Source organism: Vigna radiata, unplaced genomic scaffold (genome assembly GCF_000741045.1).
Source record: "Vigna radiata var. radiata cultivar VC1973A unplaced genomic scaffold, Vradiata_ver6 scaffold_296, whole genome shotgun sequence".
Taxonomy (NCBI): domain Eukaryota; kingdom Viridiplantae; phylum Streptophyta; class Magnoliopsida; order Fabales; family Fabaceae; genus Vigna; species Vigna radiata.
In genome coordinates this window covers 345,309-358,592 of record NW_014542035.1, presented here as the reverse complement: position 1 = coordinate 358,592, position 13,284 = coordinate 345,309, and the positions used below count along the sequence as shown (strand labels likewise).

The following is a 13,284-nucleotide window of genomic DNA, read 5'->3' as shown; positions in this document are numbered from 1 at the left end:
AATATAGTCGTTGGAGTGCGCAAGCATAATAGAATTCCAAAACAGATCATTAATACAGTCGAATGTACACTGGGAAAAGTTGACTGACACATGGAAAAAGATTTTGAAATTCTTTTCAATTCAAAACATCATAGAGCACTGATTCTCAAAATCTATACAAAGGTTTTAGAATAGTCGAATCCATTACAGATGTATTCGACTAGACTAGAACTTCGTCACTCAATCATAAGTTTATAAAAGTGCTTGTGATTTTTCACTTTCCAAAATGTGCAGTAAAATATTTTTGATAAATCAGTTCGCATTGCACATACTCATATAAGCATGTTCCACAAATATATCACACAATTAACATAAGAACATACACCATAATATATCAAAACATGTTCAGCAGATATAACAATCAGTACAGTATAAGAACATGTAATGCACCAACATATGTACTGTCACTAATGGAAAAATAATATTTTATGACAGATCTATTATGACGGATAAACATAATTCATCATAATAAGATATATTATGACAGATTTATGAATATCAATTATAATATATAATGCAATGATAAATTTGTAAATAAATTGAAAACATGTTATGACGGAGTTTTAAACATCAATCATAATAGATAACACTTAAAATGTATTATAACGAAATTATAAACTAGTTGTTATAATTTTGATAATATACTATGACTGATTTTTAAAAATCAGTTATAATACCTTCCTAAATCTAATTTTCCCATCTCCCTATGCAATTTGAGTCCTATCGAAATTCTTTTCAAGTTCGCAGCAACCCTAATTTCTAAGACTTTGCACCCTCTCTTCTTCGTTCTTTTGAACGTTCATCACTATCTTCAACCATGCGGTTCTTCACATCGCCGGTCTCTAATTCTTCTCTTTCGTCGTTCATCATTTCTGGTGACCAATCCATCACTTCTCAAGTTCTTCTTCAGGTTTTTCTCTCGCCTCTACGTTAAATGAGGAAACCTAAACATTTTGATTTTCCCTGTCTCTTTCCTGATTCGAATATTGGACTACAGCAGACACTATTTGCGCCCAAGCTCACTTTTCCTTCCTTTCCTTCTTCCTCTTCTCTATTGCGTTAATTTCTACGGCTCCTTCGACTCCAATTTCATGGCGTTGCACTCCTCTTATTGCGATGTCTAGTTTCGCCGTGAGAGCTGATTCCAACCTCGAAGACAATGGTGAAATCACCGAAGATGTTCCTTCCGATAATGTTGACGACGTTTCGAAAGGCGAAACAGAACAACTTTCGGATTCTGAAAATTTCCCCAAAAAGCCAGAGTCAAGCTTGGAGTCGTTTTGGGGGTAAGTAGAGGTTCCATAAATTAGTTTGATTGTTTTAATTTCCAATTAGTTTTCCACACTCTGCACCTTTTTTATGCGTGTCTTGATGATTCTGGATCCATTTGGTATTTTTAAAAGTTTTAATCCCTGTGATGCTAGATTTTTCTTTTTATTTTGATTATGAAATATACAGCATTTTTTTGAACATATTAACATCAAATGTTGATTACTTTGAATTCCTGACGATGAGTTGAGCAATGTCCAATTAAAAATTAGTATTTATGAAGTTTTGATTGTAACTATTAATAACTTATTGTGAGTAGGAAGGGTTAGATGATATCGTAAGGTATGGCACAGAGGAGTTATTTGCTATGAAAATGATGAAGCAAGCAAGTCTAGCCAGATTCATTATGATGATGATGCTATAGACAGGTAATAAAAAGCTTTGATTCGTGGTGTATATTATGGTTAAATTTCTAAGAATTAGTTTCATTTTCCTCTTTATAATAAATTGCTGGATCGTGTTGGTTTGGATGGTGAAGATGAAGATGGATTTCTGAAGGCTTTTAAGGTTTACTCTATCATATAATTTTGCATATGCTTTTGTGCTCCCACTCTTTGTTCCATCTCAACTGTTGCACTTTCAAAAACTTTCAATGACAAACTTGGATACGTATATCTCATTTAAAAGAAATTGGTAGCAGTCTATGCCTTTATAAGTTTGCATAAATTTGTAGTTAGCTATGCTTTTGTGATCTTTCAATTAAAATCCTTTTGATAGAAATAGGCTCAAGAATTTCTATATTCCATAAATAACTTCCACTTGCGGAAAATAAGTGCTTATGAAACCTGATACTAAACAATAAATATCATCTATGTTTATTTTTATTGATGCTAATAACTGGTCTAATTAAAAAACACAACAATCTCATACATAAGTCATAACTGTCTTTTGTTGGAGGAGCATTCAACCTCTGTTACTTTCCACGTTCTCTTCATCTATAAATAATAGCTCAGAATCTCCTTGTCCCCATTCTTTCAGATTCTTTGCTTTATTGAATTAACATATTCTATGCTAAAGGTGGCAAATTTCGAATACATAGACGAAGTTAAGCCAGCAGAGGAGGTGCCACAAAAAGAATCAGAGGTGAATCAATCCTCTGCTGCCAATTTGAAGAAATTAGCTTACTGGGATGGCTTGTTGAAAAGAGGATATGAACAGTGTAGAATAGAAGAATTAGATGCCTTAGGCAAAGGGAAGCGAACCCGCACCAAATGGCTGGAAAGTCATGCACGAGTTTTTGCTGCTAACGAGTATTAATTGGAGCGAAGACCAGTTTTTGCTGCTAACAAGTATTCAATTGTTCTAATGCTGGTTTCGATTCTAAGGACTACACGCCTAAAATGAGAATAGATATTTATTGGTTATCCAATAACAACTTAGAAATGGGTAAAAGATAGGTCCAACAACTCTTTTAGCATAGACTCTGAGACAATTTCAGAAAGTAGACTTTTAAGCTTAAGTTAACCTCAACAAACCAGAATGAAATATGGAGTTTATATTCATTTATATAAAATAATTTGGTCATATCTCTCACAATGGAATTTTTACCATTACAAATGTGTTCATTTTTGTTTCTTATTTTAGTTGTGTATTTAAGGTTGTATCTTGTTGATGATTTTCCCAATTCCCCTATGATTTCTCTCTAGGGGGAAGGTTGTAGTAACTGGGGAGATCTAAGCTCCGATGATGAAAATTATGAAGCGGATCATAGTGAAGATGATTCAAATTCATTCGAGACTCCTACTCCTAATAGAAGGGGAAAGAAAATTCGTGGTACATATCAGTATTTACTTTTTCAGTATTGATTGTTAACAGTGATGGAATTTCAATACTGTCTTAGACTGTGATGTTAATTTTCTTTTACTCATTTACAGCAGGGATCCCAGAGCCACTTCCTTTAATGGAAGGTCAAGGAAAATCGTTGAAAGTACTTGGCTTTAGTCAAAATCAAAGGGCTGATTTTCTTTAAATTTTAATGAGGTTATGATTGTTGGTTATGGTCATGTACAGTCTCTTTTAACCTTGTTTCATACAAATATTTGTTGTTAATCTGATTTGGCAAATCAATTACAGGTTTGGGGTTGGTGATTATGATTGGAAACAGTTTGCTCCCAGGATGAAACACAAGAGTTATGAAGAAATCACGGAGTATTAATCTGACATTTTCCATTTACTTTTTGCATTATTTAATGCTTTGCTTGTTTTTAATGTTATTGATCTTGAAGCTTTTATTGTATCCGTTTTTTCTTTGTGGGGGGAATTATATGACAATCGAACCCATATGAATACTAAAATTCTGGCATTTAATGATAAGAATATTGTGTATATGTATACTCAGGTAACAAAATAACCGTAACATGATAGTATTGCTTACTAGTTGATTGCGTAAGTTTTATTTTTTTTTATAATCTTATTACTTTTCACATATTTGAACATTATTTGATAATCTATTTATTGTCTTTATATATTCTTCATTACTTGTCTATAAATACTCATACCTTTTGAACAGGTATGGCAAACTTCTTGTCTCATATTGCAGAAGATATTATTGATTCACCAACATTCACATGTACTAGATTCTTATTCCTCTGATATTTTGTCAGTTTCTTTCGTATTCTCCCGTGTGCTTTCAGTTTACTTATTTTACCTCTTTGCTCGTTAGATTTCATGGGAAAATTAAGAGTTTTGTGAAATCTTTGATATTTGATATATGTTAAGTTCTTACAAAGTTGTTTTGCCACTTCTGACTATGATATACTTGTAAGGATTGCACTTCTGACTATGATATCAGATAAAGTAAGTTCTTTCTTTATTTTTTTTCGGATTCTAAGCTTTTTATTGCTTGTATTTAACATAGTCCAAATGAGAAACAATCCAAACCATGGAATTGAATGCTCTTATGCTAATGAAGTTAATCTCCTTTCTGTTCTTGATGCTTTTGTTTGTATTTTCAGGCATATAGGTTCAGGAATTACTAGAAAGATATTGATCAAATACCTACGTGCCTTTAATTGCTTTAAAATTCTATAATATTTAAATGTTAGTAAATTGTAGAAACTTGACTACAATGTAGTGTAGGTTAATATTATATTTGGATTAAATTATGTATTAAATATTATTACACAATTTAATGTTTGAAATGGATTTCATTATGTTAGTTTAATTGAATATGTTCATCTCTTATATTGATTATAAATTGATTGATAAGATTATAACATAGGAAATTAATCGTAAATTGAATGAATATGTCAAATGTAATAATGAATTTTTTTTTGTATAAAACAAGTTTTTATGATAGGTGAACAATGTATGTAATAAAAGATTATTTCTGAAAAGTATATATTATGATAGGTGAACAATTGCATGTCATAATATGTTCTACATATTATGATAGGTGAAAGAATCATCGTCATAAAATATTACATATTATGATAGGTAAAGTCGCTATATTATGATGGATAAGTGAAAATCTGTCATAATACACTGGATCTATTATGATAGGTGATAGAAAGTCCGTCATAATACACGGGACCTATTATGATGGACTTTTCTGTCCGTCATAAAATGCACAGGACCTATTATGATGCCTAGAACTATGATGCCAAGTTATCCGTCATAATAGGTCATTTTTACCCGTCATAAAAAACAATTTTTTCACTAGTGTGTTATTAAGCATAGTGTTTTCATCATCAAAAACTAGATTGATATAGAGTTTGTGTTGTCAACAATTTCAACACATTGGAATGCTATTAAATGGATTTTAAGGTATCTTCGTCGTACTAGTTGTTTGAGGCTTTGTTTTGGAGGTGATAAGCCTACTTTAGTGGGTTGGCTAGAGACATATATGGTTACTTAGATTCATATTGGAGACTTTTTTTGTACCATATTATTGATCATAATGAATTTTTCTTTGGTCTGGACGACTCGTGGTTACTAGCCTTACATTGAAGGGTTTTTAACGTTAAAAATTGTTAGTGTTTCTTTGTGCTTTGGATTCTGTTTTTGTTCTCTTTGTTTGGTGCTACTCGCAGATTCTTGCAAGAAGGGAGATTTATTTTCTGTTACATTATTACTCTTTGTTAAGTTGTTATTGTTCTTTCCTTTTTCCCATCACCTTTTGCAAAATATTCCTAAAAAAACTACTAATCACTTGACACCTTATTCTACATGATTGGGGTTGGTAATGAAACCTATGATGTCATTGAATTTTTTCTAGTATAGTTCACCACACTAAACATTGTACCTGTTTAGGTACCATTAGAGATGGCAAATGAACTCCTTGTAAGTATTGTTCAAAATCGTTTGCATTTTGATGAGGAATCCCAATATTGACTAGGTACGAGTATGGATATGGATAATAACCGATTTTTTCAATAGGATATGAGGATGGAAATGGGTAAGTACATACCCGCCCCATCTCAATTCTGATACTTATTCTAAAATCTATCTTTAAATTACTAAAATATTTATAGTTTATCAGGTATAGTTTATCAGGTAACGTAACATACATAATATTTATCCTATCTTATAATTATTCGGTTTGTTTTATATTTACAAAATTCACTTGTATTTTCATGGTAATTTTTCTCTTATCACGACCTTGATTACACTTTTTTTTGTTTGGTTATATTCAAATAGTGAATAAAATAGATTTTAAGTCATACATTTGATTATTTGTACTCCTTAATATTTTTATTTATTGTTTATCTTTTTTTCATATAAAAAAGTTTAACTCTTTATTTTAAGTGTTCGATCATGTAAGTCGTTCGTTTACTAGGTGATGTAGTCCAACACATTTTTACATTTGAATGTAAATAAAGTTTTTAGTAAATAAAGTTTTATTATTTGTCATGTAATTTTTTTTTTTAATCAAAAAGAGAATTTTGAAATAATTATATCTTTTCTTTAAGTTTTTACATTATAAATAGATCAATTTAAGTATTTTTACTCTTTAAAATGTTTTTGTATAAAAATTCTTTTTAGGAATATCAAATTAAATCTTAAACTGTTATATTTTTTATAACCAATTTGACGTATTCCACTATAAATATAATATTTAATAGACCCGAAAAGTCTATTTTAACATAACAATACAATATACACTTAACCACTCCACCAACTTAAGAAAAGATACATTGACCACCTCCGCAAATAATTTTAACATATCCAAATAACCAAACAATAATATCGTATAACATAAACTCACAAGTTTTAACATATCCTAAAGATTGTTCCTTTTTTTTATCTGATTTTGTTTTTCTGTATGCCTTATTCCATTGAATAGGTGCCATCAAATCAGATTCATAATCATTAGTCCCAATTATGACAAATTTGATGAACCTAGTCACCATCACTGCCCTCAAGAGAGAACAAAAGCTAAGAGAAAGTTCTTCGGCCAATTTGATTGTATCAGTGTAACTGATCCGTGTGTTTTTTCTTTTTTTCAACAAGGAATGGTTTGAACATCATTAGTAATCCAACTGCTTCAACCATGTTCAGGACAAAAAACATCATGTGTGTCCCTGCAAATAAATGTACAACATTAAGCTCCTAGTAATATAATGCAACTGGTAAAAGGACCAATACTCTTATAACTATCTTTACATCATATTAAGTGTAGCCATAGAATAGTTTCCAATAAAACAGAGGTAAAGTTTAGGCAAAGAATTCACATTTGATTTGGTCAGAAATTTCCATTTTGCATTGTTCTTCATCACCATTAAATTAATAGAAATGTAATATCTGACCTTTGTTAGCACACAGATTAAAAGTAACAGATTTTATGCTTTTCACATTTAAAGTTACAAAAAGACTGTTCCCACATGTTAGATATGAAAGAAAAACCAGAACAAATAAATTAGTTGATCATCACACTTGGGAGGAATGAAGCATTCGTCCGCTTCTGTGACCAAGTTAATCTGAATGCATCATATCAGAAAATTAGAGATTGAAAGTATATGGATAAAAACAAAACTCTGCTAATGAAATAATATTCAACTGTTGAAAGTGGTAGTGCACAGCCAACCCACAAAAGACTAGCAATTTTGGAATGGTTCTTTCAATCATAGGAAAACTTACACTGAACCACCTACAGCAGGGCCAATAGCAGTGAATAGAGACATGCCTGTCATAGCAATTCCATTAGCTGCACCTCTTTGGTGTTGTTCCTGTTTCCCAAATCAACATGTTAGATATCTGCTCTCGAAAATTTTATAGAATTAGAAGACATAATTATCCAAAAATTTACCACTGCTCGGTTTTGTAGAAGGATCAAACCGGTGGTAATGGTGATCTAAATCCGAAAAATATGAATACAATAAGTCAAATTTGTAGCATACAGAAACAATTCCGAATCAAGTAAACTGATTTACTGGGTCTGCTATATTCCAGTTCTCAAACTCGCTTATAAATGATTACAGAGGTGCACTTACAGACAGAATATTCCTTAGGATTGAAAGAATACTTAGCACTATGTATAGTGCTAAGCCTGACAAAAATGCTATGAAAGGGTAACTTTGCAAAAGAGGGATGGTTAATATCTGCGTATGGAAGCAAAGTAATAGGACATATTTCAAATAACAAAAAGTGAAATAAAATAATTGCCTGAATCAGATGAAAACTCACAGATGAGACGCGGGCAACTGAAATAGGTCCAGTAGCTTTTTCCACAGATGGATATATGCCAATTTGGTAAATGATAAGTGAAAGACCTGAACATTTGAGAAGTCATTGAATAACATCTGTTATGCAATACGAATATACAGTTCAACTCTATGTAAGTATTTTCACATTTTTGTATCGGTCAAACCCAAAGTACATCTTTTATATGAAAAATAGAATAGAAGTTACCAAGAAGTGGACTTTAAATCCAACTCAACCTTATAAAGGTTGAAACATACCTATCTTGTCTGAGGAATAGATATTAATGAATGGTCTAATAACAACATAATAAGAGTGGAACAATAAATCCAAGAAACATTTTTCTATCATAGTTTGTATTCCAAGAGTTTGTATTTCCGTCCATCTCTCACTAAATATTTTCCTAGTATATATTTGCATTTAATATAAATAACCCTATATATAAATATCTCCCCATATATTATTGTACCATATATCCTTAATTCTGAATATCTTATATCGAATATTTCCTTGGAATATATATTTATTTACTCTAATTAACTTATACTATATTTGTTTACTTTAATTAACTTATATTGAATATCCTCCCACTTTATACCCTAACATATACATATATATATATATATATATATATATATATATATGTATATATATTTTGTTGGAAGTTCTACATCAACTTGTAAAGTTGAATTTAATTTAAAATTGAATTCTTAGAATTTAGGGTTAAGGATATGCTTTTGAGTTGTTAGTTTTCTAAGAGGGGTTATGCTCTCAGGTAACTGACGGAGATCCTGCTCCCCGTTTCTAGAAACAATTGACGGAGGTTATGTTTCCAATTATTGTTTACTTTTGTTTATTCAGATATTACCATCAATAAAAGGTATTCATTCTTTAATTTCATTCTTTCATTATTCTTTTGCTTGTTTTGAATGAGTGAGAGGTTGATTTCGTTACGTCCCGCACTAAAATATATATATATATATATATATATATATATATATATATATATATATATATATATATATATATGTATATATATGCCTGAAAAATAATCTTTACCATATATTAAAAAAAGATATGATACTTGAGATGGCTATAATATTTATACTTATGTGAAGTTTGTGAACCCAAGTCAGTAAAATTAAGCAAGACCAATAGTAATTAGAATGTTTTGTTTGTTGCAGAGATGCACCTGATATTGAAAGAACATTACCGACATCACCAGTAGTAAAGTTTAAACCCCCAAGCCTTTGAGGACTAACAGCCCATAACGAGAAAACCTAAAGAAACCAGGAATCCAAACAAGATATATAAGGACATGCATAGAAATCTTTTAACCTCATTGATTATATTATACCTCTAGATAAGCAACTTCAAGAAGTGAGAAAATGCAATATGAAATGATAGATGACATTAATGGCCAATTAAGGAAGAGGTTTTCGTTCTTTTGGATCTTTTCAATGCCACCACCACTGCTTCCATTTTCTAAAGCTTTTGAATCATCTATGGATTCATCACTACAATTGTGCTTGTGGAGTGTTTCCTGCACGTATTTTAACAACTATATTGTTTCAGTAGACGAACTAAAAGGGTATAGGCAGCAAAGAAAAAGTGCAGATAAGCTGAGAAAGGCATACACAAGAAGCATTATTCATGATAAAATGTCATCCTTAAAATGTTAAAATAACATGCACCATACATAATAAAGAGGATAACAAAATGTTTAGTCAATGAAAACATAGGGATTGTAAGATACATACTGGAATCCAGATGCAGCCAATAGCTACTACAAATGCAAGTGCTGATATTACAAAGCTGGGTAACAAGTATGGGAACCTGCACAATGATTCATATGTTTGGGAAAATGAAAATCAGCACATCATTATTAAATGATAAAAGGGTAGAAAGAAAAAGGAGAGATGAAAATTGAATCCAAAATACTACTTACGTATCCCAAAAGGAATCCTTTGGAAATATTTGAGGGTACTTTTCTACTGACTACAATTAAATTTTTCCAAAGTATTAGAAAATGACAGATGAATTACATCAAGGGTTTCTGTTCCTCAACTAAATACCGAATTTGAGGTGTCAATTAGAAACTATATGTAGTACCTGAGACAAATAGCCTCCCAGTGCTGGACCAATAACTAAACCTACGCCCCAAGCTGAACTTACCTAAACCCAAATCACAAATTCAATTACTAATGTGGAAAATCAGTTCTAAGAACTAGGTAGAATAGCTGGTGAAGCTTACTGTTGCGAGTCCAAGAGCTTGGTGTTCTTCTCGAAGAAGTTCAGTAGTATAGGCCTGTAGAATAAATAAGTTAGAAAAATAGATATACTAATGGAAATTTGAATGTGATTGAACAATCTAAATGTTCACAAATTCAAAATTGGTATCCAAGTACTTATGGATGAAATATGAAATTGGTAACTGTTTGGAGTGAAAAATACGATACCTTCACTGGTCCAATCAAACAATTTAAACTTCCCAGAAAAAACCTCACGATAACAGCCACCCAAAAACTTGTGCTAAGGGCAAATAGTATGTTGAAAATGACGCTGAAATCAAGTAAGCATTGATGATTATTGGAAACGTCAAAGCAAAACATAAAGAAAGCATGCAATTCTTTAACTTATATACTTACACTGAAACAATTGATATAATTATAACAGGTTTTCATCCAATGCGATCAGCTATAGTTCCCCAAAATAAAGATGTCAAACATCTTCCAAGCATGTATACAGAACCTGCAACATTTTGTATGATTCAGACATCACAAATAAATAGCATACAAGAATTGAAGAGTTCAAAAAGTGAAAATACTAGAAGTAATCTTACCCACATAACCAGCGTAAAAACTAACATCAGCTTCTGTTTTTGCAATATTAAAATCCCTTACCTGAAAATAAATTTTAAATCATTGAGGACATGTGCACCAGCATAAAGTTAATCATTAATCAGTTTTATTTTCTGAGTAACTCATAACAAATAACAAAACAGGAGGAAGAACAATAACCAATTAAAAATTGACTTTTGGGGCATTTAACAGTTGCATTTATCTGTCTTTAACAGTTCTAATTAATGAGTCAGAATTACTTCTAAATTATGTTGATTTAACATTATGTAGTTGGTGAGAGTTAAACTCATTCTATTTCTGTCTAAATTAATAACCTCCTATTCAACATAGCTTAAAGGCACCCTTTTCAACAACCGACAAACACAACTAAGAGAATAGTTGTTGTAACAAAGATTTAAAAGAAAAATTATGTAACCAATTATTTTTATATATAAAACTACTGAAACAATGACTTGATAACTATGTATTCAGACAACTTCCAACAATGTTGCAAAACCATAGTTTACATCGAGTGAAAATGTTAGAGTAAACCCTTTAAACTCACCATGAAATAAACGAATGGAAAGAGAGATGATATTGGCAATGCTGTACAGAACAGAAGAAAGTGACATCAGCAACTGATTCAGGATGACTAAAAATGACTGCATCAGAAACACCGATTTTCATTCAAAACACTAAAATCAAAAGTCACATAAATGGTATTAATATATTGAAACTCAAAATTACTTATGATGGTAAGGAATTAGCTCAGAAAATCTACTACAAATGCGTCTAATAGAATGGCAGGAAACGACAACGGATAAATCCTCAAAACCCGTTTTTTTCTTTTTACCGATCTAGACATATTTTTGGACATAAATAGTCAAATTTAAAGAAGTCGTGTCACACGACATCCGCAGCATTAAAAATGAAAGTCATAAGTAAAAGTCATCAGCCGTTGAATGACTCTCATGTGATATGTGATGTAATCAATTACAATAAATATATATATATATATATATATATATATATAAAATTGATTACATTTATTATAAAAATTCATACTCGCACTATATTTCATATTAATACAAAGAGTCCCTTAAAGTATGATACAATTTGGAGTATGACAGGTCAAGATTTGATATACTTTAACCGAAATTTGTTCGAGCTATGTCAAACTTTGAGCGAGCTGTACCAGAATTTGGTTAATCTGTATCATATCTTGATCAGGTTGTTTGTGTTAATATGTAGTGTGATACGAATTTGATTTTTTTTAATGAATTTAATGGATTACGTATGCATTGTAGTTGACGACTTTCACTTTTTAAATCTGTTAGCGAAAGTCGTGTGGGACACATTTTTTCCAATTTCTCTATTTTCTTAATTTATTTCTGCATTGAAAACTCAAACACCTGACAAATCACCTAAACATTTTCACCAATATTTTTCATCCCACAAAATAAGAGAAAAAAAAATACTTTAACAAATTTTACACAGTATTTTCACTCTTTCATTAAAAAAAAAAAAAAAAAAAAAAAAACAAACAAACTTGCGAAATGCATGTAGATACCTACCATTCTCCATAAAATATATCTGAACGTTCAAGAGAAAGATCAACCACTCACCCTACGAGTTGACCTTTTTCCTGATTTTCTTCAAGGAAAGAAAAACAATGAACTGAATTTTTTAGTATGTGTATGAGTTGCGCTACAAGATTTGAGAGACTACAAGTTCTAACAAGAAAAAAGACAATAACTTGAAAAAGAAAGAACCTTTACTGATAGCAAAATACATTGCAGTTACTATATACACAAAGTATTTTATTGTATAGAACCTAAGAAACAGAAACGGTCGTTTAACACAGTTAAGCTAAACATCGTTTAATAAGTGCGTTTGAATAAGCTCCAGTAATGGATGTGATATGTTTTTCTCTTTATTTCTTTTCAGTAAAGGACTGACTTGAGAGCCAATGAACACAAAAAGCAGAAGACATTTTTGTAGTATACATAATGGTGAAAAGAGAGTGAAATGCTTACAAGCACAGAGCACGAGTATCCACACGATAAAAAGCTTTGTGAAGAGTACAGAATGTCCCTCACTCAACTCTTTCGCTTCGTCCACTTTACAACCGGGGCAGTTCTCGTAGTACTTTTTCTTCTTCTTCTCNAACAATGGCTGTTCAACATTCTCCTCTTCCATGTTTCTGAGAGAACCCTGCACTTCTTCTTTGTTTCAGCTCCCTTTTTCCTACACATTTTACATTGAGCATAATTCAAACCCAGAAAAGATCATCGTTTTGTAAACGACAGTCAAAGTCACTTTTTCTTCAAGCTCATATCGAAAAAAAGATATAGGTTGAGGAAACAAACATACACACGACCAAAGAGAAAACTCTCGGACCTTGTCGTAGGTTTGGCGGTACAAGAATGAACATCAG

The 13,284-nt window shown here is 31.2% G+C and overlaps 1 long non-coding RNA gene and 1 pseudogene across 11 annotated transcripts; one reads left to right on the top strand and one right to left on the bottom strand.

Annotated features, from left to right (window-relative positions):
* The first annotated feature begins 756 nt into the window (after positions 1 to 756).
* On the top strand, positions 757 to 4,486 carry LOC106779033. 11 transcript variants are annotated; one of them, XR_002666315.1, is made up of 6 exons: positions 757 to 1,325; positions 1,628 to 1,736; positions 1,847 to 1,875; positions 3,015 to 3,141; positions 3,243 to 3,348; positions 3,442 to 4,486. It is a non-coding gene; the product is annotated as an uncharacterized LOC106779033 (long non-coding RNA). The 11 variants fall into 11 exon arrangements; XR_002666316.1 differs by having other exon boundaries at positions 1,628 to 3,141; positions 3,442 to 3,516; positions 3,878 to 3,937; positions 4,323 to 4,486; XR_002666313.1 differs by having other exon boundaries at positions 757 to 949; positions 1,037 to 1,325; positions 1,628 to 3,141.
* Positions 4,487 to 6,488: 2,002 nt separating this feature from the next.
* Positions 6,489 to 13,056, bottom strand: LOC106779034 (annotated as a pseudogene).
* Positions 13,057 to 13,284: the final 228 nt, after the last annotated feature.